At 35.5% G+C, this 26,725-nt stretch overlaps 1 protein-coding gene across 14 annotated transcripts in view; it reads left to right on the forward strand.

Moving 5' to 3' along the window:
* Positions 1-26,725, forward strand: part of MAP2 (microtubule associated protein 2) — a 279,845-nt gene that overhangs the window by 47,182 nt on the left and 205,938 nt on the right. For all 14 annotated transcript variants that reach the window (XR_006220913.1, XM_042995221.1, XM_042995220.1 and 11 more), the window contains exon 2: positions 21,523-21,572. The gene's annotated coding sequence lies outside the window, so the exon portion shown is untranslated. The remainder of the gene's footprint in view (positions 1-21,522; positions 21,573-26,725) is intronic.

Consider the following 26,725-nt stretch of genomic DNA (forward strand, 5'->3'; position numbering starts at 1 on the left):
TCTGTGCTGACAGCTTGGGGCCTGGAGCCTCGTTCGGATTCTGTCTCTCTCTGCCCATCCCCTGCTTGCAAACTCTCTCTCTCTCTCTCTCTCTCTCTCTCAAATATAAACATTAAAAATTAAAAAAGATAAATAAAAAGTCTGAAAAGCTTTTCTGGCTTTACAAAGTCCTTAAGGGGAGCTCATGGAAATTAGGTATTGCACATTTTCACTGCTACAATAAAAAGATGAATAAGTCAAATGGTATGGTTAGAAGAGGTTTCAGCTGTACTGCTGTCCCCACCCGCCTTATCCTGAAGATTTTCCATTAGGTTAATATACTAGATATGTTTTGGAAAACAGTCAAATATTAATTTTCACTTGGAGCCCCTTTGGGATATCATTACTGATGCCCCTCAGAGCCAGTGTGTGTCTGGGCCAATAGCCAGGGACTTAAATTCGCATCTGGGTGTATTAAGGAGAAAATGGGTCCCTTAGGATTGTTGCAGGTATATTAACACCGTGCTGAAAAGTAGTCCAGGTTCTTGGCTACAATTAGACCAGCATTCCAATGGGTGGGCCCAGCTCTGAGTTACGTTGGACTTATAAAGTAACCCTCCTTAGGCTTAGGGCTAGGTGAACCTCAAGGGAAGCTAAAGCTTGCAGTCCATGCTTTTTGTTTCCAAAAGATTGAAAGTAATAATTTATCAAATTACTGATGACAGAGGCATCAGCATTTAAGTGGCTCTTCCTGATGAAAGAAAGAGAAATTAAACCCTAACTACTGAGGACTTTTTGCCCCTAAAACCTGAAGGAGGAAGAAAAAAAAAAAAAGACAATTATATAACACAGTTATGAATGGCTCAGACTGCTCAATTGAAAGTTATTGCCAAGTTGTTGCTTTGTCATTGTTTTACATCCAAGAACAGACAATTGTGAATTTGTATAAAATAGTGATACTACTTAATAGAATCCTAGCACTGAATTAGAAGGAAGTTTAGAGATCTTCTAGTCCAGTCTTGTTTTACAGAAAGAAAAAATAGTGAATTAAGAATTGTCAATCGATACAAATGTGTTCCAGGTTATTTTTATGTATATACGTATTTTATATTCTTCTGATTCTCTCATCATCAGACGAAGACCTTTGATGGTTAGTATCACAGTCTGAGTTCCAGGGGCAGGGTGTTGCTCTCTGGCCCAACTCGAGCCAAACCTCAAGTCAAGGTTTCGTAGAACATTGTCCCCACGGCAGCTGTTACTGCACTACCCACCGGGTACTGTGGTGTATTTGGGCTGGTCTGTGTCCACCACCGTATTTTGTTCACCTATGGATCCTACATGTTTGACAAGTGATTCACAAGCTGTTGGTTCTCAATAATTAGTTTTTGCTGGGAAAATAAATAATCATAAACTAATCTAATTAGCAACATTTAGAAGATTTATTTACAAGTAGAAATGTTTTTTTCCCCTTCATTCCTGTGAGTATTTTAATGTAGATTAATTAATTAATGAAAATCCATTTGTTACAGAGTTAGGGACTTGAGGGAAGAGGCTACAGCAGAGCCTAAGAGGTAGAAGGAGCTATTGTCACGTATATATTTGAGGATTCTGCATTAACCAAGCACATTTTCATCAAGGGACCTGCACGATTTTAGTAAGAGCTATCACCCCCAAATGTCTGGATTTTAATTTTAAATTTTGTACTTGGGGATAGAGATAGACATAGAGCTACAATAGAGATATATAGTTGTCTACTTTTATTTTAAACTATTTTTTTTTAATGTTTTTATTTATTTTTGAAGGAGAGAGAGAGAGAGCACGAGCAGGGGAGGGGCAGAGCGAGAGGGAGACACAGAATCTGAAGTAGGCTCCAGGCTCTGAGCTGTCAGCACAGAGCCCGATGCGGGGCTTGAACTCACGACTGTGAGATCATGACCTGAGCCGAAGTCAGACGCTTAATGGACTGAGCCACCCAGGTGCCCTACTTTTGTAAGATAGTTGTGGCTTATAAGTAAAAAGGTACAAGAATTCTTAGTAGAGTCCTCTGAAGTATGTGTGAGACTAGTTTATGATGCATTTAATAAAGGGCTTAGATATGAAGCAACTAATAATAAATTAGAACATATCAGAGAACAAAACTAAAATTATGAATTACTCTTTTAAAACTACCTTGTCAAACAATGATTAACCATATTTATACAATGGTATTTTGCAGCATGTATTTTTTGAATAGTATTGTATATTTCTTTTTTAAGATTTCAGTAGGAGAGAATATTAGTATTTCCAACTTATTGCATTTTTTTTCCATACATCACCCAGTCCTCATCACAAGTGCATTCCTTAGTCCCCATCACCTATTTCACCCATCCCCCCACCAACCTACCCTCTGGTAACCATCAGTTTGTTCTCCATGGTTAAGACTCTGTTTCTTAGTTTGTCTGTCTCTCTTTTTTTCCTTTGTTCACTTGTTTTATTTCTTCAATTGTACTTATGAGTGAAATTATAGGGTGTTTGTCTTTCTCTGACTTATTTCACTTAGTATTATACTCTCTAGCTCCATCCATGTTATTGCAAATGGCAAGATTTCATTTTTTATGGTTGAATAATATTCCATTGTATATATTACAACATCTTCTTCTCCCTTCATTTGTCAGTGGATGTTGAACAAATCTTCCATAATTTGGCTATTGTAAATAATGCTGCTATATACATCAGGGTGGCAGGTATCCTTTTGAAATAGTGTTCTTGTATTTTTTGGGTAAATATCCAGTATTGTGATTACTAGATTGTATGGTAGTTCTATTTTTAACTTTTTGTGGAAACTACATAATTGTTTCCAGTTTGCATTCCCACCAACAGTGTGAGAGGGTTCCTTTTTCTTTACATACTCCTTTTCTTTATATACTCACTAACACTTTCTGCTTATTTTTTTTTTTATGTTTTTAATTTTAGCTATTCTGACAGGGGTGATGTGATACCTCATTGTAGCTTTGATTTGCATTTCCCTGATGATGAGTGCTGTTGAGCATCATTTCATGTGTCTGTTGGCCATCTGAATGTTTTCTTGAGAGAAATGTCTGTTCATGTCTTCTGCCCATTTTTAATTGGATTATTTTTGTTTTCTGGGTGTTGAGTTTTAAAAGTTTTTTATATATTTTGGATACTAACCCTTTATTAAATATGTCATTTGCAAACGTCTTCCCCTATTCAATAGGTTGCCTTTTGATTATTTCTTTCACAGTGCAGAAACTTTTTATTATGATGTAGTCCCAATAATTTATTTTTGCTTCTATTTTCTTTGCCTCAGAAGACATATCTAGAAAAATGTTGCTGTAGCTGATGTCAGAGACATTACTATCTGAGCTCTCTTCTAAGATTTTTATGGTTTCAGGACTCACTTTCAGGTCTTTAATCCATTTTGAATTTACTTTTGTTTGTAGCGTAAGGAAATGGTTGTTTCATTCTTTTGCATGTCGCTCTTCAGTTTTGCCAAAACCGTTTGTTAAAGAGACTATCTTTTTCCCATTGCATATTCTTTCCTGCTTTGTTGAGATTAATCGACCATATAATTGTGCGTTTATTTCTGAGTTTTCTATTCTGTTCCGTTGATCTGTGTGTCTGTTTTTACTCCAGTACCATACTGTTTTGGTCACTACAGCTTTTAATATAACTTGAAGTCCAGAATTCTGATGTCTCCAGCTTTGCTTTGGTTTTTCAAAATTGCTTTGGCTATTCAGGGTCTTTCATGCTTCCATATAAATTTTAAGATTGTTCTGGTTTTATGAAAAATGCTGTTAGTATTATGATAGGGATTGCATTAAATCTGTAGATTGCTTTGGGTGATATAGACATTTTAACAATATTTGTTCTTTCAGTCCACAAACATGAAATATCTTTCCATTTCTTTGTGTTGTCTTTGATTTCTTTCATCAATATTTTATAGTTTTGGGAGTACAGGTCTTTGATCTCTTTGGGTAGTTTTATTCCTAGGTATTTTATTCTTTTTGGTGCAATTGTAAATGGGATTGTTTTCTTAATTTCTCTTCCTGCTGTTTCATTATTCGTGTATAGAAATGGAACAGATTTCTACACGTTGATTTTGTATCCTGCAACTTCACTGAATTCATATATCAGTTCTAGTAGTTTCTCCAGATTACTGCATTTATTCACTCCATGCAATCCCCACCCTACTATTTCTCTTTGGTTTCACCAGTTGAGCGTACACTACCCAGCACTTTACTCACATTTCACAAACCTGATTCGTAGTGTTTTGTGACATTGAACCAATCTGGGGAGGCAAATTTAGAAATGAGTACTCATTACCTTAGATGCACTCTGTAGTGGTTAACCCAAGGGGAGCTTGAGATATGGGCATTCCACCAGGAGATGAACCAAAGCAATTTTGGTTACAACTGATTTGTGATTTGATCTTTGTGGATGTATTTACCTTTGATCTAGGTTTTAGGAAGTCACTGCAATTCAGTGGAGCCAAATGTTGTTAAGTGCCTGAAGACAATGCCTTTATGCATATGTTTTGTCAGCTGGATTTTTTGTCTTGGCCAGAAAAGGAAATTATGAGTCCTCCATATGATATGACAGGACCCTCCATGTCACATGATACAGGATGGTAGAAAGGCAATCACACAGCCTTTAAAATAGTTATTATTCGATTATTCCAATAACCTAGGAAAAAAGCATAATCTATGGGAAAAGGATTCTCAATATTAGTTTCTGACAAAAGGTTTCTCATTATATTCAGCATGATATATTCAGTATCCCTCAGTTTTGAGATCAGTATTGTTATGAGAAAGACAGTGGGGAGGTGTGTATTTTATATATGTTATTATAAAAATATCATACATTTTATATGATACATATATTACCAATATATGTTATTACAAAAATATCATTCATTTTATATGATACATATATTACCAATTACATGTTATTACAAAAATATCATACATTTTATATGATACATATATTACCAATTACATGTTATTACAATATATATATTACAATATATACATATATATATAGTATTACAAAAATTAAATGTGCATGTCAATAACAAATGGCAACTTCAGTAAGTCAAAAAATACTAGGAAAAAGCAGTGTTTCTTGGAAGTTGAAGTGAGTGATTTTCAGACAAAAAGTTAAGTAATATTTTACTTGCCAGCAAGTAAAATGCATGGGAATTGTTACTCCAGGCTTACATAGATACATCTAGTTTAAACCTATAAACAGGCATGAGGAGAACATAGGTCATTTTCTCAATTCAGCCAGTAGTATTTCTGAATCCAATTTGGTCATGATTTATCCTCTCCCTCCTAACAGGGATAATTTCAAGTATAATTTAAAATAGAGACTTTTTGCAAGTGATAGCTTTTCACTATACTATCCTTCATTTAGTGGAAAGCACATTTTCCCTACCTAATAATTTTCTGTATATATGGAGAGGAGTGAGTTTAGCTCTCTCTTCCTTATCTTGGTCCGTTAGACTGGAAAGTTGATTTATAGTCATAAATCCTTAAACACAATGTATTCTGGTGGAGCATTGCTTATGTCATAAAGTTTGCATAAAAGAGGTTAACATCCTACCATGTGCTTATGATATAAACACATGTGATAGACAAATCACAAGCCAGGGAATGTAAAACCACCTTCAGTCAGGTCTTAAAAATACTTATTTGTAAGGTTTTGTGTTTTCTTTATTTACTATAAAATTATAAATTGCAGATGGAATTTTAGTCATATATTTTTAACTGAAACCACTGTATACACTAAACTACAAGTGTTCCTCTTCTTCTCATTCCAGTGCAGGGTTTTGAGAGCAAAATATTCTATAACATTAGGGGAAGAATAATACTTATTTAGCAATAAATGTCTAATAGGTATATTCTTATACAAAGAGTATATTTGAAAGAAAAGTCTCACAAAACTCTTAACCAGAAATTATGTGAAATAGTGAAGTACAACTTAAGGGTCAAATCACTATTGCCATGTTCTAATGGAAGCGACCATCCTTCTGGTTTTATATGTATTCATAAAACAACAATGCCATTTTGAAGTATAGTTCTTAGCGTCTATTTATATATCAGTTCTAAATAAGTATCAGCCTTTGTATGTATGCATTCTCCTCTCTTCTTACATTTTTTACTTTAATGCTATGTATTATCTCAACTTCTGTGGAACATACATTCTAAGTACCTAAGTACAAGAAACATGAATAGGGTGGGTCACAATGTAGTACTATTCTAGAGCCTTCTATGAACATTGTCTAGGAAAATTGTTAAAGAATTAATGTGATGTCAGGCGGTAAATGTTGGATTTTTATTAGACAAAACTTTCCCTCCCTCAAGATAGACAGCTTTTTCAATGTTAAAATGATTTTATCCTTTCAGATTGAATGTATTTTATTCTAGTGAGAACTTCTCATCTCAAAAAGTAAGTTTCTTACCTTCCAAGACAGAGGAAAAAGCCTCCAGAAGAAACAAACATTTAGAAAATACTTTACAAACTGGTACAAATTTTAAGCTGAGGCCTTCTCTAAGAACATAATGATAGATCTTAATTTTGGAAATAAGAGTCCTGTCCACCTAAAAGTGGTAACAGTCAGTTAGGAATAAGATCCATTGACCTCTGACTTAGGATTGTCTCTCTTACTTTGGAATTAAGCATCTCAGTAAACGGATGCTGAAGAAAGAGTCTCATTTACAGAGGAAAGTAAAATAGTCAAACTGCTATCCTCCCACGATGTTTTTTTCTTTTTTTTAATTCTCTTATAATTCTGGCCATAATTTTGGAAATATATTGCTGTATTTCCACGAGCTATCTTGAAAGTGAAACATACTATCCTGGTCAGAGCCCCGTTTCCCTGTTTCCCTAACGGTGATTAAAACTGGGCTGAGGGCCCAAAGTAATAAAAACAGTCTCAGAGATTTTTCACTAACCTTAGTCTGGGAAAAGCAACATTGGAGGTTTCATTTCTTGAAAAATACACAATGTCCATATGATTAAATGCTCTTCAGTTTCTTTTCAACCACAGACTGCACATTCAGGCCTTAATTGTACCAGCTGTTCCCTTAACCTGTCCCCTAAATATTGCTCTTGAACGTAATCTGTCATGATGCAAAGTCTTTTAAGTTTTCTTTATTACAATTCATCTTTTTTATACTAAATGAGATGTCCTTTCTCATTTGAGAAGAGTGAGCTCTCTAGAGGAAAAAAATAAAAACAAAGATTTTTTATTCTGCGTGTATTAGGGCAAATCCTTTTTCCCGTCTTAATTGAATTCAGTTAAGTGTTCAAAAACTTTGCCACAAAGATCGGCTGAGCTATTTTTCTTTTTAAATGAGGCCAAGTCTTGTTGGCACCCATGACGAAGACCATACTGTGCAAGGGCAGTTTGCCAGTAGGTTTAACATTCGAGGCCAGGGTTTCACTATGTCTGCTCAAAGCTTCTTCAAGAGTCCTGCAGTGAAGCCACCTTGCAGGCCAGTGGTGTGCTTTCTGCACAAGTATTATTTTCCCTCTTTCAGATGGTAGATTTGGAAGTAAAGCAGTCCATTTGCTTTCCCTCATACAAAAAGAAAAACAAAAAAAAATGAAGGCTGGAATTGGGGGAAGCCAGGTGAAAGGCACACAATAATCTGAGCCTCTTCTACAACTTCTGGTGAGGCATAAGTTATTTAAAAATAAAAAGTTATATTGTAAAAGGGACAACCAGAGCAACTAAATATGAAAGAACCGAACTGTAATGTATAAGGATGGCTTTATCTTCAAAAAATTTAGTTAAAATAAATATGGAATACAAAGTTAAACACAGGTTTTTTTTTTCTTTCTATTGTTTAGGCACATGCATGTTAGGCACATGCATGTGCCTAAAACCCTTTACTATTGCAGGTAGTGGAGGAGGAGGTGGAAGAGTGTTAGATTATTCTGTAACCAGAGCACAGTGGGTTTAAATGGATATTTAAATCTGTCTCTGTCTCTTTGTATGTTTCCTTCACTTCCTCTGGCCTCTCTTTCCTCCTGGCCCCCTCCCTCTATGCTGACGGTTCTGACATTAAAAGGCGTGCTGGATTCGTCTAGTTCTATTGCATTAGAGAAGTACCAAGTCAGGCTAAAGTTTTATAGAGCCTGGTTTGGATCAGTTAGGTGTGGGGAGATGAAAATGAAAAAAAAAAATCATAGCAAACATGTTCTCATTGCTACAATTACCTGTGAAGGGAAGGATGTCAGTTATAGTTAGGTTAGGAACCTGGTTTCCGAAATCAAGCAGCACAGAGTCAAACCCAGATCGTGCTCCTTACCTGTGACCCTTAGTGCCTAATATCCTTATCTCTAGAAGGGGGTGGCCATCATATTATCTGCCTTTTAAGCTTATTAAGAAGACCATGTGAGTTAATATGTATACGTATATGTATGTGTGTCTGTTTAATATAAAATATCAGTGAGTATTAGCTTATTTATCTAACTACTAGTACTGCCAAGACTTCAAAATGTTTCTGGGTATTTGAAGTACAATTTGCAACACCTCATTTGAGAAGAATATGAAATATGAACAGTTAGAAACTCTTGTGAACAGTTAGCACATCACTTCTACTTAGACTCTTTTCCCGAATAGTCTACTTTCCAAATGTATGTTGGGCAGACTCATGTAAATAATTTAGTTTTTGCTCGTGTTCATCCTGCATTATTTGAACACCAACTTGTAGGGGCTGCTGTCTTCCATTCACTATAAAGTTCTGCCTATTTACTTTGTTCACTTGTTTCCCATTTCTTTTCCAGATTTAATATGCAAATGTAAATTTTTGAAATTGACATCATGGGTTATGTATTAAATTTGAAGGAGCTGCTCATATTTCAATTGGACGCCCTCACTGTAACTACATGGGGTGAAATTCAATAGGCTGTGTGGACTATGCCAGGGTTTGAGATAACTTTGTAAAGAAGCGTGTAGCATTTACCCGGTCACACAGTTTTATCGACTTGTTTTCACTTTAAGCAGTTTTATTTGAGAAGCAATTAATAAAGCATTCTGTAATAATGAATAAAATTAATATTAATATTTAATATCCTAGCATTTGGTGATTAATTTTCAAGTTATGAAATTAAGTGGTTCCTTGAAATAATTTAGGGAATTTGCCAGAGAGTGGGGAACCTCTCAACCAGTTAAGGTGTCCAGGAAGAAGAGTCCATAAATTGAGCTATAGTGTCCTATGACAGAGGCTGGGGTGGGTTTGGTTTCTGTGTCAGCCCCATCTAAAGTGTATAAAATCGGTTCTTCCCCAGAAAGGTGAATTCAGCTCCAGAAGAAGAGATACATATATGTATACATGAAAATATACATACATATACTGTACATGAAACATATGTATACATGAAAATTCCTCACATAGATCCCTTAACTATGAAGCCAGGTCATCTTAAATTTTGAAAAATGAAGGAAAGTATATGGTGGATATTTATTCAGAACATAGAATCTGGATATGTTTTTGTTCTAAACCTATCCTCTGTTATTAAGTATTTACTAGCTCACAGTATAATATAAATTAAGGGACAGCTAGTTTGCATGAATTTCTTATTCATGTGGAGTTTATGGTATTGTAGATTTTTTCTGGATTAAAGTATACATGAATCTCATTCATTTTTTTTCAAAATAGTATGTTCTTATGCATCTGAATAAACTCATTTAACTATTTAAATGAAGTGTCTTAGGAAGAAACACATAGGAAAAGCTGGGGCTGAATGATTTGTCTCAAAGACAACAGTGGAATCAGTCTTGACACCTTGTCTGTTCATACTTAAAAACTAATATCTGTAGTTCCATCATAAGGATGGGTCATGTGTCTTAGCTCTATTATTAAATTGTAACTCTCTGAAAATGGAGTATAGGTATGCTTGCCTTGTGTTGCTTAGATCACATAGCACCCAACCCTGCATAGTGTAGACAACATAAAAATATTTGTGTAAGTGAATGTGTCAGTAATAATCATGGGTAGTTAAGGCTTGTATTAAGTAAAATAATATCACCATCAGAAATTCAATGTCGGCTTCAGTCACTTCAGTGTCAGTGTCCAGTAGCCTATCAGAGTTTGCCTCATTAAAAACTAGGTGAACCCTTTCCTATTTGGCACATGTGGTAATATGTGTACAGATTAATATATTATTGGCAAGATAGACATCAGTCTTAAAACGTAAGCAGATTTGCACACGCATGTTATAGAGTGAAAAAACTCACTATATGCCAAATTTTGTGATATACTCTGAATACGTAATATCTTATGTAATCCTCAAAGAAATCTGGGAAATAGGTATTCTTATCTCCATTCCAAAGATGAGAAAACTGAGGCTCATACATATATTTAAACACTAATTGGTTAAAAAAAAAAATGGCAGGATGCAAGGACACTTCATTCAACACTTAGATTCAACTAGGGACAATCTAAATTCTTTATTACACACTAATGACTGCAAACATGACCTGAAATTTTGTTTTCAGAATGTTTTTCTTAAAGTAGAAATTTTGTACTGTGACCACAGAAAAAATATTTTCTAAAAATTATTTTTTCTTCTATTTTTTTATTACTGGATATAATGCATATTCAGTAAAGAAAACTTAATACAAAAAAATGAGATAAATATAAAAGAAGAGAAAAATAACAGCATTGAAATGGGTTCCTTGTTTTAGTGTTGATTTCATTACTAGTACTTGTACCAAAATTCAGTGGCACATTTACCCTTTGTTGAAAAAAAGTTGTTCTTGAAATTACTTATTTTACTTTGGTGATCCAGTCTATTTATTATGGTTCTTGTTTATATACAAGAAGAAAATGCATTTTGAAATTTGAGGCCAAAATGTCATAATTCATTGTTCAATTTGCCTTTTGGGCAATGCCAGAGTTTGTAGTAATCTTTTGAAAAATTTCCAAGTCACATCAGCATGTTTTGCTGTAAGAGAACACACACCATTTACTTCTATCCGTCCTTTCATCCTGGGAGGGATTACATAGAATGCGTGGAGTCTGGAAAGGTGGTTGACAGCTGGGAGAGATTTTTGTAGGGGCCTCAGAGTCTTCCAGAAGATTGATTATGCAGCATTTTCTGCCAGTTTCCTTATAGCTTCACCCAGGTTATCATCCCACCAGGAAATTTGGCTCTGGACCTCATTGTGTTTCTGATAATTTAGATGACTTTAGGACATCCCCTTAATCTCTTGAAGCTTGATTCTATTTTTCAAATATATGGGTAAGGTCCCTTATACCCTCTAATCTTCCTAAGGATGATATAAAGAAAAAATCATTTGCATTTGAAAAAAAAATTTTAACTCTTGTGGGAGCTATTCGAGTTGACTGTTAGAACAGTAAAATGACTTCCCCTGAGTTCAGTTGGAAACTCAGTTTGCCTTCTTACAGCAGTGAACATTTATTGATGTGTGGTCAGTAGTTTATAGCATACCACCAGGAAGTCAAGGGGGTTTCTTTAATGCATCCTTATACCGAATCTTACCTTTCTCAACAAGTTTGCATGGGAATGAGTTATTCCAAGTCAGGAAATACTCATTTTGTTTTTACTCTGCCTTTTTAGCACCTTGGTCTTCTTGATTTGGGATTGGCTAGAAAATAATGCCTCTTCGATTATTTAAATATCCCTTGTCAGCTGTAAACTCTAGTCTAAAAAAAAAAAAAAATTCTGTGAAAGAACTTAAATCTTCTAGCTCGGTTCCCAGAAGCACACTGAAACTGGCAGATGGAAACACAATAGCAATTTTGCAGTACGACTGCAGCCGTGACATACACACAACAGAAGTTGGTAATTGGGTTCCTTATTACCAGCAGGGAGAGGCCTGTTGACTTTCTCTACTGCTAAAGAGTATATTCAGTTACAGTGCTGTGGCACTAGGTCCATCAAATACTGAGTGCTCCAGGAAGTGACAAGGGGACCGGCTGTACAGGCTACTGCTGGCTGTCTTCATATGAGTCACACGGGGCAGCATGTTAGTGTTGCCTGACTGCTGTCAAAGTTTATTTCCCTCTCTGCTAACTGGTTGAAAATGTCTGTATCAAGGGGAACTTTTACTAGTGTATTGTAAGTAATTTTGTGCCCAGCCCAAGCAAGAAGAGTTAATTCATTATGGATGGATTATAGAAACTACCTTCTCCAACATTTTTTTTTTTTATGTTAAAAGTTTGGAAACATGAAACACATGTTATTATTTGGAAATACTTAAGCACATGAGCGTATCAAAACCTAGGTCATTTGTTTTCCTCGGTCTCTGGATTATTTTCTTTCTCGCTTGACATTTGACACTTTGGTAAGCTAACAGTTGTGGATAGCCGGTTACTAGAGATTGCCTTTCATTGGGAAGCAGGTATAATGAGCCAGGACCAACTAAATCTAGGTCAACAGAGGTATCTTAGTTTACAGAATTAAGCAACACTGTATATGTGGAAGAACTTAAAGTCTCTAGATGTAAAGTGATAGTTTTTAGTGTTCTCACCAATACGACTACTAAAACCCCACGCTAGTTCACAAACTGCATCTTGGTGCATTTTGACAATGCACATGAACGTGTTACATTTGCACTTTCAAACTTGAGGACAGTTGTAAGCCAGGGATCTATCTGGTGGTTGAAATATTCCCCTCTGAAAGGGCAGCGGGTGAGGGTCTAGCTTTCTGGCCGTGATCGTGCCATTTCAGCTTGTATCTATCAGCTGCTGAAATTGGGCGGTAGAGAAGGCTCCCAACTACCATTGCTTACCCTGCTTTGTTTTCTTTATAGAAATGACCACAATCTTATGTATTTGTGTTCTATTAGAGGAATGGAAGCTCCAAAGGGGCAGGAATCTTGTTGATAACTTATTGGCCACCAACATATACCAGTCCCAAGATGGCTGCCATGAAGCAGTATTCAAAAATTATTAGTTAAAAGAGTGAATAACTAACTCCCAAGTGTATTCCATTTGCTTGGGAAAATATCCTTACAGAAAATAATGACGAAGTTGTATCTTGGAACACTGTCAGGCTATAAACATTCTATTTAGCGAGGCAGCACTATTTGGTTTTACTAAGAATTAAACAGGCCAGGTTAGGAATTTAACCACCATTTGTAATAGTTTCTTTATAGTTTTCAATAAATGGTTTGGGAAATTATTAGTATAGGAGTGCCTGCGTGTGAAATACAGGGAAAATATGTATTGCTAATTTACTTTCGTTCCACTATAATGCTTTTTGCTTCAGTGCTACTTTGCGGGAAATTAAAGCTTTAGCCCCTGATTTGTTCAGTTGAGGGATGGCAAGAGTCTGAGAAAATACTTAATATTTAACATTGGTAACAGCAGATCTGTTTCCAACATTAATGCTTTTAGACTTATAGGAAACCCTAACTTTTTGCTGCTGTTACATTTCTTCCAGATATAGGATTTTCCATTATTATGTATAAATTCTAGACTTTTTTTCTAGAAAAAAAGTATAAATTTATGTATAAATTCTAGACTTTTTTCCAGTCCTTTGTATGTAATATGAACTGGAATAAGAATATTCAAATGGATGAAAATGTTCTTTATAATAATAGTTCTGAAGTCAATCCTTTTATACCTCGTTTGGGTATTTGCAATTCTTTATTAAATTAATTAAATTATGTTGGAAATGAGTTATAATAACAACATATGTAGGAGTTAAGTATACCTGGATTCACCCAGGAAAAAGCCTGTGACTCAGAGAAGTAGGTTCAGAAATGTGTGGAATGCTCCAATTTGGCTTGTTAGTGCCGTACTAGAGTTTTCAGGAAATGAGAGCTTTGGGCAACAGATTTACTTTATTGTTTAAGGATTGCCTATAGCTGCACATTCCTTTGAAATCCAAGTTTCACTGAGATGACAAAATGACCTGTTGGTAGGCCTAGGAGAATGTGGGCTTTCTGAATTAGAGAAAATCAGGGTTGTGACAATCTTAAAAAATATCGTGATGTTAGACACAAGCAACATTTCTCCTTCTTGATGAGTGTCTCGTATGTTTCCCACATCTTTCCAAATCTCCGCTGTAAATCCAAGTATTAGTGTCAAGATTCTTCACTGTAGATTTTGAACAAATAACTAATAATGCATTCATTTTACTATAAAACCATTTCAAAGGAGACCTTGGATTTTAACGACTAATGGTTTGAGTGAACCGATAGGTTTTTCATACTGAAAAAAAGTGAGCTTATTGGCTTTTGCAGATTCTATCCTTGTTACAGTCAGTGTACCACCTTACTACCTAAATAAATACAGCATCATTCAGATACCTTCCAACTCTCAAATAACTCATGTTCCTTACTGCTGTGTTTCATCATAAGCCTTAAATATAACAGTTAACTTTTTAAACTATTTATATGCCTAACATTAATAAAAGAAAAATTATAAAGAAGAAAAAAAAATGAAAAGCTCTTGGATCAAAATATGTTAGATCTTTTTCCTATACACCTATAAGGTAAGGTCAGCAAAATATTTCTTAAAAAATAAATACTGCCATCTTCCAAATATTTGTCCCACTGAAAATACTTGGAGAGAGAACTACAGGAGACCAGGCTCTATTTCCAAAATTTGTCTTTTTTTTTTTTTTAGAGCATGCTTACAGTCACTGTTCTGCCTGAATTTGAATATGCCAGAATTCCTTAAGGAATCACGCAGTTGGAAAGAACCATCAGAATTCTAACTTAAGGGGAGCCTGGGTGGCTCAGTCGGTTAAGCGTCCGACTTTGGCTCAGGTCATGATCTCACGGCCGTGAGTTCGACCCCGCGTCGGGCTCTGTGCTGACCACTCAGAGCCTGCAGCCTGTTTCAGATTCTGTGTCTCCCTCTGTCTCTGCCCCTCCCCTGTTCATGCTCTGTCTCTCTCTGTCTCAAAAATAAATAAACGTTAAAAAAATAATAAAAAAAAAAAGAATTCTAACTTAAAATAAGAGATTAAAGAATATATGTATATATAAATATACACAGGCCATACACCCAAATGTATGTATGTATTTCACCTTGTCTCTGACTTTTTTTTTTTAATGTTTTTATTTATTTTTGTGAGACAGACAGAGCAAGTGGGAGAGGGGCAGAGAGAGAGAGAGAGAGAATCTGAATCAAGCTCCAGGCTATGAGCTGTCAACACAGAGCCTGACGTGGGGCTCGAGCTCACCACTGTGAGATCATGACCTGAGCCGAGGTCAGATACTCAACCAACTGAGCCACCCAGGTGCCCCATCTTGTCTCTGACTTCTATTGTTATTTCTTTGCCTTAATAAATGATGTTTGTGTAGTGTCAATTACTTAGGGATCTTTATCTATAGGTACTGGATATTTAAGCTTTATGAGCTTAGTTTTCTCCTGGGAAACTAATATATAATAACAGTATCTGCTGTATTTGGTCTTGTAAGGGTGAAGTGAATAATGCGTGTGACATATTTTTGTACAATGTCTGAGTTATGTAGACACTTAATGATCATTTCTTACTATTGCTGTTGTTTTGTATTAGAAACAGTACAATAGTTTTGGAAAACAAATTCCATGACTGAGGTGTTTGAAAGTGCTTCACTTTAAGTGAGCTCTTATTATCCAGTTGCCCTAACACCCAGTCATTCTTTTTTCTGTGTTGTGACAGTAGATGAGTGACTTAGACACATGTAGCTGGCCCTCTGTGGTCTTCACCTGTATTTGGCATCATTATTATAGCAGCTACAGCAAACATGTCAGAGTACAGAACATTCCATTAAGAGCCATACCTAGTGCCTGGCTTCCTACAGTGTTATTTTATATGAATAATATAAAGTCTAGAGGTGAAATTAGTTGGAGTGTCCATGACTCAGCCTGTTTTTCCGGGGAGTGACTCATTCCACATTTATAGATAGATCCCTGACTTTATGCCATACACCACATTAAGTGCTTGAGATACAAACATGGATTTGCTGGGTCACTGACCCAGAGCAGCCCACAGTCTGGGTAGGCAGGCTACAGCATCATTCATTAAGAACAATATGGGTATGCATGTGGCCAGTACTTTATTAATGTTAAATCTACCTATCAAGATGGTGACTAAATATACAATAATGTGGGCTGGCTAGATTACCTAACTCTATGGTTTGGATCATACACATATACTTCTGATTTTATATTGATATGTTTTAGCCTAATTATATCACCATAGTTTTCATTCCTTTTTGTTCTGTTTTTAGTGTTAAGTAAGACTTCATTCTTTTTGCATATCACATGAATCATACTCTCCACGAATAGGTCAGTTGTCTGATAAATACCTTCCCTTGATTATCCTGCCAGAAACTCAAACTTAATGTGTCTACAAAAGCCCCTCGCCCTCTACTCTTGCTCAGCGCCTTGATCTTCTTTCAGCCTTACCCGTTTCTAAGAATGGCACCATCTTTCTGGGAGTCTGTCTCAAACCCTCAGAATTCTTTCGGCACCTTTTCTCTGTCCTGCACCTTTCATATCCAACCGATTCCTAAGTCCCGTGACTTACACACAGCACTATGGACTGAATTGCATCCCCTCAAAACTCCTACATTGAAGCCCTAACCCCCAAAGTGACTGTATTTAGAGATAGGACTTTGGGGAGGTAGCTAGTATTAAAGAAGGTCGATAAAATGAGGCCCTAATTTGACAGTGGCTATGTAAGGGCACAGTGAGAAGGTGGCTGTATACAAGCCAGGATATGGGCTTTTACCAGAAACTGATCAAGCTGGTACCCTGATGTCAGACTTCCAGGCTCCAGAACTGTGAGGAAATGCATTTCTGTTGTTTAAGTCTCCTCATCTATGGCATTTTGTTCTGGCACCCTGAGCTAAGATACTTGCTATGCAGTAGTTAGGGTATTCTTCCTCCTTTGCACTGACACTATCTCTACCTGAGTTGACTCTTCCTTATCATTCACTTGGACTTTGGAAGGAGTCATCTAAGTGGTTGACTCTTTAATCTCATCTCATCTCTGATCCAATCTATACAGTGTTGCCAGATTCAGTTACCTAATTATGCCATTCTTGAATTTAAAACCTTCAGTGGTTCACTTTAGCATACAAAATTAAATATATTTAATTATGTAGCCTCGTCAGCTTGTCATTCAAGGTTATTACCCTATACAGACCCAACCTAGCCTTTCACCCAATTAGTGTTTTTCTTATGTGTTATATTCCAGTCAGGTAGGCCTGCAGGTGTTTGTACAGACAGCCCCTGGGGTTAGCTTCTTTCATTACTTTGTTTCTGCTGAGTCCATTAATCTGAGTGGGTCTCCTTCCCATTCCATCTCTGCTTATCAAAATCCTTTACCTCCTTCAAGGCCCAACTCAAATGCCTGTCCTCTGTGAATCCTTATCTATATAATAGGATTTTGTTGTGTTTTTTATTTCCTCTTCTTTGATCTCCTGTAGCTCTTTGCTGGTATTTCTTTGTGACAGCAGGCATATTCTGTTTAGTATCATAGCTTTTGTCTTTTGGCTTTTCATAACCTCCCCCATCCCACCGCATTCTCACTAAGCTCTTTGATGGTAAAGAACTTTAGATCTCTAAAATATGAAACAAGGCTATTAAAAAAATACCCCACAGAACTGTTCTATATTTTAAAAACTAAAGATTATAAACAATTAAAAAGCACTTCAATTAATTTTTTTTAACAGAATTGATTTTTAATTTGTCTTGCAACTGCAGTCTTTCCTACGTTTGTATCTGTAAATTGATGCTCAAGCAGTAACTTTTCTATTAATCAACAACAGTTTCTGTAAACTGAGATTCACGTGTAACTCTAAGGGAAAAGCACAGCAAGTGTGAAAGGTGGGTTTTCAATTCACAATGGACCTGGGTAATCTAATAGTTAAAATATGTCTGCTATTTTCCATTTTTATTTCTTGTGAGGTATAAACAAGCAAACTTCAGCTTGATACAGAGTTTATAATCTGATTTCATCATTACAATATGATTTATAAAATGTAGGCATGAGATCATTTCTTACTGGAAAAGAGAGGGGGGAAACAAACTGTAGCAGTTAACTCTCAAGATTATTTTCTGACATTTCCCCTACCTTTTTGTTGTGGAGCAAGAGGATGGAGAAGTGGTGCTTTTATATGCTGATAAGTTAAGCTGCCTGGAAGCAGATGCAGAATCCTATTGAAAAGAATTTCATTTGAGTTCTGCTTAGGGCATTGTTTAGTGCAATACTACACTGAGTCTTGACCTGTGTGTTTGAAATGGCAGATGTTCACAGTGAAGGCTGAGCCTTAGGGCAACATAAATCTTCACTATTCTGTGCCTATTTGCTCAATAACTGGGTTGAATGAAAGAAAAAAAAAACGGTCTAGAGACTTGTTATTTAGAAAGCAGCTGCTCTTGCTTGGCACTGCAAATCGAAGAGCCCCCTTAAGATAAGAGAAGCAAGCAAACAAACAAAAATCCGAAGAGCCCAAGTGAACATAAGTCCACCAGGTCAAGACTGTCCACCTCTTCTTCCTCAGAACTTTGTCTCCATTAAATATTTTTGATGCAAGTCAGGTGGGACAGGATGAAATTTTTTTTCTTATTTCTGCCCAAAGGGGAATTTTCAACTATTGAAATTTGGCAAAGCATCAGAAAAGCACAACACCAAGCACCCTCATTCATTTGACAAATATTTATTTACATTCTCCTGGGTGCTAAACACTGTGCTAAGCCAAAGGGTTCAAATATAAGATTTGCATAGCTAAAACAGCATTATTATTATTATTATTATTATTATTATTGTTATTATTATTATTTTATTTATTTTTCTTTTGAGAGAGAGCATGAGAGCATGAGTGGGGGAGGACACAGGGAGCAAGAGAGAGAAAATTAAGCGGACTCCACGCTCAGCATGGAGCCTGACATGGGGCTTGATCCAATGACTTTGGGACCTGAGCCCAAATCAAGAGCCACCCAGGCACCCCAGAATTAATATTTTAAATAAAGTTTGTATTTGACTGATGCTATATTGAAAAGAAAATAAACTAGAATTTTTTGGAGGCAGGGCTGGGTTGGGGTGGGGAGGTAGTGGCCGTGGCAAGTTAGAATTTCTCCCCATGTATGGAATACATAAATAGCCAGGTTCATATTCCATAAAGCCTGACTTCTGAAAAGCTCTATAAATATCATTCTGTTTTTACTATGAAAACATATATGTAGAAAGGATAAAATCCAACTTACTTAAAAGAATATTAAAGATATCAGGATCTTGATCTAGTATGTTAAAGAAGTCTTAGCAAGCAGTAGCTATGGCCAAATCGTACATTGAGGCTTAGGACAGCACACAAATGAATGTGCAGATCTATGTAGTCTCTCTTGGCTCCAGACAACGAGGGAGCCACATTTTCTTAGGGAATGACGGCTGGTAATCAACATGGTGAGAATGTACATATATGCAGTGTGCCCACTGCTTGTTCTTTGTCGTTCATTTCTGGTATTCATGTGTACTATTTTAGCCTCCTCTTTCACACACAGTAGGACACTCACACATGCACGTGTACATATATAGCACACACAGCCACGCATACAAAGTCGCTCGGTGTGTTGAACCACTGACCTTCCCGCTCTCCCAGTATTTTTCTTCTTATTTTAGGAAAATTTTCCTTCCTTTTTCCTTTTCTCTCCTTCACTAGTCTTTTTTTCTTGGTTTAATCCCTCCCACTTTCTTTTTTATTTAAATTTGTGGGACAAAAAAGAAACAAAACAAAACAAAACTAGGCTTAATGGAGAGTGTCCCAGACTTTCTCTGTGGCATTCTGGGTATCTCAGTAATTTTTTTCGTGGCACCCCATAGGCCAAAAGAAATGCTTCACAGTTCTGTTTCATTAGCATAAGTATGTATGTCCTAACAACTGAATGGCTTTTTGGAAAAAAAAATACACAAACATTGAAAGAAAAGTCTTTTTACTTCATACTTAGAAACCCACAGTTACTTACCAATGGTATATGTGTGTGTGTGCCTGCTGGGTACAGCCCAGCCCTCAAAGCTGGGAGTCTGATTGGATGTTGTCATCCTCATTTCTTATTCCACATTGGTTTTCATGCCGTATTTGCTTTTATGTTACAAACGTTATCAAAATCCAACTTTGCAAAGTTATCGTATCATTGAAACACACATAGCAAAATCTAAAATCGAAACTGTGGCTTACTTCAAGTTAGTAGTTTGTGTTGTGCCTGATGGATGTTGCTGTGTTTTTCATTTATTGAATGTATTTATCAGTCTCTGAATTTACACTGGTGCCCTGGGGTACTGTGACACACAGCCTGGGAATTGGTGGCTTTATAGAAAAATAATAATATTGGTATCAAAGTAAGATAAAGGCAGGTGTTTGAAATGGGAGTAGACATATTAAAGGCATTAATCTTGAAAGTCCCTCAAAATGCCCCCAAATCCTATCGTTTAATCTTCACAAATTTATCCACCTGTTAATTCATTCTTGCAAAATAAAGTTCACTTTTTTTTAAGCACCTACCCTTGAGATTAAAAATCAGGAATTTCATGTCCAATCATACTTTTTTGGTTTATTAGTATTTCTTCTATATTATCTTTTAATAAAAACTATATACTTAAGGTGGATAACGTGATGCTTGGATATACATAGTGAAATGATTACTGTAGGCAAGCTAATTAACGGAACTCCCTAGAGTATATGAATATTACTTTAGACGATCTTTTCATTAAATAATTACCATTTAAGGTTAATTTTACTTTTGGATTTAACCTAGGAGTCTAATAATGACCATTTGTAACAATATCTTGGGGAACAAATTCTAACTTCTAACCAGTTAACTCACAAATATACTTCTCACTTGTTTTTTGTTTTTAATTGGAGATTTAGCAGTAGACACTCCCTGCAGCAAGTCAACAATTATGCTCTATGTCATTTTAGTTATTACCTTTACTAACTTTCCAAAAGATAGGCTGACTTTTGGCACGGAAGTTTTGGGTTTGCTTTTGTCCTTGGTGTATCTTCTTTGGTACTTCCATCTGATAGTGTGCTTCTCAGCATAATTCAGTGGCAGGACTAAAGTGTAAGACAGGAGTGGGAAGATGGCTATTTTGCCCCTGGAATTGCCTTATTTGGCTTCTGTTGCTTTTTAACAGATTGTTAATACTGGACTAAAAATCTGCAGACTGTTAAACCAGATTAAGGATCCAAATGCAGTCGTTTTATTATTTTCAATTAAACATCTTTCATGAGAAATGGTAGTCTATGAGTACAGAATTGGCTAAAAAATTGAGGGGAGGTTGATGTTTTAGAACATAAGCACAAGCATTGTTCTGCTTTACGTAAAAACTGCTGAACATAAAAATAGGGCCTAATTTGGGCATATAATACATCTTGTTAAACAAGATCCAGGAAATAAAGTTTTATAACTACATAACCCTCCTTATTATAAACGTATGTGTTGTCAGCCAGTACATTTTATGGTCAAGGAACCAAATAACTTGACTTCATCTTCTTTCTTAGTAAAATAAAAGATTGAATCATTCAGTTGATTTAATTTACAGGATGTTTTTCTGTTTATCTTTCAGATTTTATTGATCTGATCCAAGGTATCTTGTGACTGCTGGCTGGAATTAAGGTTGGTGATGTGTTTATATCGATTATGAATAAGCTGTGAAATAAAATAGAGGCATCTTGGGCCTTTGGACAGCTGGGTCAAACAACTCTTGCAGAGCGTGGTGTTGAAAGCCGAAACTTAGTGAGAAATGGATGATTTCAGACTTGGGGCACTTAACACACATGTTTTCCTCAGCAGCATTTGTTTTCATAGTTAGTATAATTTATTTCATTATCAAGTGTTGTTTCATTTATTTTACCTGTCTTACTAGCTGAATTTTGATCAAATAAATAAGATCCAATTCTAATTTATTCATTTAATGAATACATATGTCAGAAGAATGACTTCTTTGTAAGGCTGGCTAACATTTTAAAGAACGGTCAGCTTCCTGAATTTGCAGGGAAACACTCGAGACCCACAGTTTGGTGTCCACACTTCCTGAGATGGGTGGAGTTGAGACATTGCTTATCAACTGCAAATTTCGATTAATTGGCAAAAATGTTAAGATGCCATTCCTTTTGTTCTGTTTTCTTGTTAATTGGTTTTATGGGAGACTCAAAACTAGCTTAACTGGGTTTAGAGTAGTAACAGAGTCTTGAAGTTTGCTCACATCAGTAAGCTTGGAATTTTACTTATCCTTTCTATTTTCTTCTCTAGAATATGTATTCAGATTTTAAAACAAAGGAAAAAACCAGTCACTGTATGAAACGAGGGCTTTTGTTGCTCATATAACAGCAAAATGCCAGGTGTTGCTAAATTTTTTGTGTAGGGCTTTGATTAATAATTAACAAAGAAAAACATTGGCTTTTCATTTATGCTTACATTAATCACGAATTTAGCCTTCAAAGCCCACATTTACCCTTCAAATTGCAGTGTCTAGCACATGGCAGGCACACAGTAAATATGTACCTTTTCTGCCTTCAATTCTGACCTCACTCTTCTACCCCCTACACACACACACACACACACACACACACCACTGACTGTTGTTTCTCTTTTTCATATACAAACTATGCTTTCCTATCTTTGAAATATGTATGGATTATAGTAAATAGACTATGTTGGAATCATGCCTACTGATAATTAGAAACAATAAGAAAAAAAGTAAAATGTTTACACAAGGATAGTTGAAAATCTTTATTTGTATCCTGTATTATTTTATCATGTGTATTCATATAGTTTGGAGTTGAGTTTATTGAAGATACTTAGCTTGGCTTCCTTTCAAATCTGCTCCTCAGTACATTCTATGTAAACTTGCACACATTTAAACATGAAATTTCTTGTAAGACTTTTTGAACTTGTGGCTACTCCTCTTTTTCCTGCCAGTCCGTATCCATCTGCCAAGCAGAAATTACAAGTAGATGAGATTTTTGGCAAAGTATAAACCTTTGAATTAGGAATATTTTTATATATAGGGTTAACTTTGAACTGTTACTTTTTCATTTTAATTAAAAGTAAATCATACTTTGCCCCTCTTCCTTCTTGGGTTGTGTTTTATGGTTGGTATGATTGACATGGCAACTTGAAATCTTATCTCCTTTTGGCCACTTTTCAGAAAGAAGAAAAAAAAAATAAAAAGAAACATGTAAAAGAAAAGAAGTAAAAAATTTTGTTAAAAAAAAAAAAAACGTTAAGAGTAATACACAGAAACTTTTCTTGATCTGATCCACTACCCATCTTCCATATGGAGAGTTGCTTTTGTGGAAGGGTGAACATAATTTAAGTGTGTCCAGTCTAATTGAGATAAGTCAGGGTGACTTACATATTCCAAAATAAATATATCAATTAAAATATATAAAATGTATGTAGAAATGGAAACGTGTTTAATCCTCTCATTGCTAGGTGTCTTCCCACATGTATATGTGTGGTTTAGCATAATTGGTATTGTTTTTCTTTTCAGCTGAGAACGAAAAGAGTTAAATTTGTTAGTTATCTAAATCATACTTTGGAAACGTAGCTAGATATAGCAGGGCTTTTCAAAAATGTATTAATTCACCAGAAACAGCCAGACTCTCAACATAAAATAAGATAATATAATGAAAATGACCATTCTTTTCAAAACTAGAGCTAAGTCTTTTGCTTCAGGAAAAAAGTCTTCCTCAGAGAAAAGCTCCTTCTTAATATTAGCTGAGCAAAATAACTAGTGACGCTGGATAAAAACAAGATACAGATGGGGTATACAAAAGGGGGTGCCAGAAATGTTCTTGCACTTCTGCACAGCAAAGGAAACATCAACAAAATAAAAAAGCACCCTACTGAATAGTAGAAAATATTTGCAAACATCTATCTGATAAGGTATTCGCAATATATAAATAACTCATACAACTCAATAGCAAAAACACAATCTGATTAAAAAATGGATAGAGGACTAAATAAGACATTTTCCTGAAGAAGACATACCAATAGCCACTGGACACATGAAAAGATGGTCAACATTACTAATCATCAGGGAAATGCAAATCGAAACCACAATCAGATGCCACCTTACACCTGTTAGAATGGCCAGGATCAAAAGGATAAAGAATAACAGGTGTTGGCAAGGCTGTCTAGAAGAAGAAACCTTTGTGCATTGTTGGTGGGAATGTAAATGGGTACAGCTACTATGAAAATCAGTATGGAGGTTCCTCAAAAATCTAAAAATAGAACAACCACATAATCCAGCAATTTCACTTCTGAAATGGAAACACTAACTCAAAAAGATATGCACCCTCATGTTCATTACAGCATTATTTATAATAGCCAAGGTATGAAAACAATCTGTGTCCATTGATGGATGAATAAAGAAGATGTGGTGTGTGTGTGTGCAAAATGGACTTACTTAGACATAGAAAATAATGAAATCTGCCCATTTGTGACATCATGGGTGAATCTTGAGGGCATTATGCTAAATGAAGTAAGTCAGACAAAGAAAGACAAATACTATATGATGTCACTTATATGTGAAATCTTAAAAAAAAAAAAAAGTTGAAAACAACCTAAGTTCATAGATACAGAGAACAGATTGGTGGCTGCCAGAGGCAGGGGCATGGGGGGGTGGGCAAAATGGGTGATGGGAGTCAAAAGGTACCAACTTTCTGTATTAAAATGAATAAGTCATGGGGATGTAATATATATCATGGTAACTGGAGTTAATAATTCTGTACTACCTATTTGAAAGTTGCTGAGAAAATAGATCTTAAAAGTTCTCATCAGAACAAAATACAATTTTATAACTATGTGTGGTGACAGATTTAACACAGCTTATCATGGTGATCATTTTGCAATATATACAAATATTGAATCATGTTATATACTGGAAGTAATGTAATGTTATATGTTAGTTGTACTTCAATAAAATTTTTAAAAGAGAAATGTCTTTGCAAAATTTCATCAATTCTAAGATGTCCATTTCTTTCACATAAAACTATGTAAAATTAAAAAAGAATGCCATAGTTGGCAAATATTTTTTTCTTTTATCCTAGCAAATGAAAGTATGTCTTACAATAGATTGTATCTTAGATTCTATGAAATACAGTATTACTAAATTTAGATTGGCAAAAAATTTAAATTCCCTAAAGTTATTACAAATGGGAACCAGAATGATGTCCAGAAACTAGAAAGTCAGACTTGTTACTGATTCTTAAAACATTTTGCACCACCCTTTTATCTTTAAAAGAATGTGTATAAATGTGTATCTATTTTTCCAATTCATTTTTTCTCTTCATTATTTATACTGCTACTAATATTTCGGTATATTTCCCTCCATTTTTTATCTTGCTTTGTTTTCACAAAATTGAAGTTAAACTTTGTATCCTGTAACTTCTGGTTACTTGAAAATGTGATTTTAGTGACTGGGTGGTTTTATCCTATAGATATTCTATATTTTTTTTCACTATTTTACTTATTGTTGGACACTCAGATGATTTCTAATATCTCACCATTTCAACTTGGACGTGGTCCTTCCTCCTAATTCTAGTCTATACCTCTGCCTTGAATTCTGATGCTTTCTATTATGTTTCTATACTACTAGGCTGCTTGCCATCAAGTTCTTTGCTTTCATTATTTTGTCTCTAAAACGGGAACAAAAATAACTTATACTTCAATTAAAATATTAAATGTGGTAATGTATAATTATGAGTAAAAAAAGGGAGGGTTCCAAATCACTTTTAAAACCTCTATCAAAGGTCTTTTTTTTCCTCTAGGTTTTGCATAAGGAATACATTCTGGTGCTTCTCTTAAGGCAGGCAATAAAACTAATGAAGATCTTTAAATTGACATTAATTTTAAAAATGAAATATAAATATTCTAAAATAAAATATAAAAATGAAGGAAGCCAGAAGTTTTATACACATATATGACAAACTAAGCTGCATATTGCACAACTGAATGGACTTTCACTTAAGAAAACCAGTGTAGAATGGGCACTTCGGTGGCTCAGTCGGTTGAGCATCTGACTTTGACTCAGGTTTTGATTTCATGGGTCATGGGTTTGAGCCCTGTGTCCAGCTTTGGGCTGACAGCTCAGAGCCTGGAGTCTGCTTTAGATTCTGTCTCCCTCTCTCTGCCCCTCCCCCACTCGTATTTTGTCTCTCTCTCTCTTTCTCTCTCTCTCTCTCAAATAAACATTAAAAAAATTGAAAACAAGCAAACAAACAAAAAAAGAAAAACAATGTAGAAAATGAGAATAATATAATCAGGAGTGGGGAGAGAGGATACACTTATGTCTTCTGAATAAGGTTTGTGCTTTGAGCTTTCCAGGGTCAAGACCAACAAGTCTTTGACCAGCTATGTAGCCTTCAGTATCACCTGAGGGAGAAACTCTATTTCGCCTCTAAATTGTTTCATGTTGCTTCACACATACCTCACAGTGTTTGTTCATACCTCGATATGTTATGATTAGTTCTGGATATTTCTTATCTCTCCTAGTAACTCATAGCAACTGGGGTCTTTGCCATTTTGTCTCATGCTCTGGTCAGGCCTTGTAGGAGTGAACATCCAGGAATTGCTTATTGTATGAATTCTGAAGATTAGAAGCAAGCCACAATGAACAATTTTGTTGTGTGTCTATAAGCGAAATACACAGTTAAACATATATATGGATCTGTGTGTATATATACGTCCTAATAATTATTTTTTTAAGTTTATTTATTTATTTTGAGAGAGGCAGAGACGGCACAAGTTGGAGAGGAGCAGAG

Source organism: Panthera tigris, chromosome C1 (genome assembly GCF_018350195.1).
Source record: "Panthera tigris isolate Pti1 chromosome C1, P.tigris_Pti1_mat1.1, whole genome shotgun sequence".
Classification (NCBI taxonomy): Eukaryota; Metazoa; Chordata; class Mammalia; order Carnivora; family Felidae; genus Panthera; species Panthera tigris.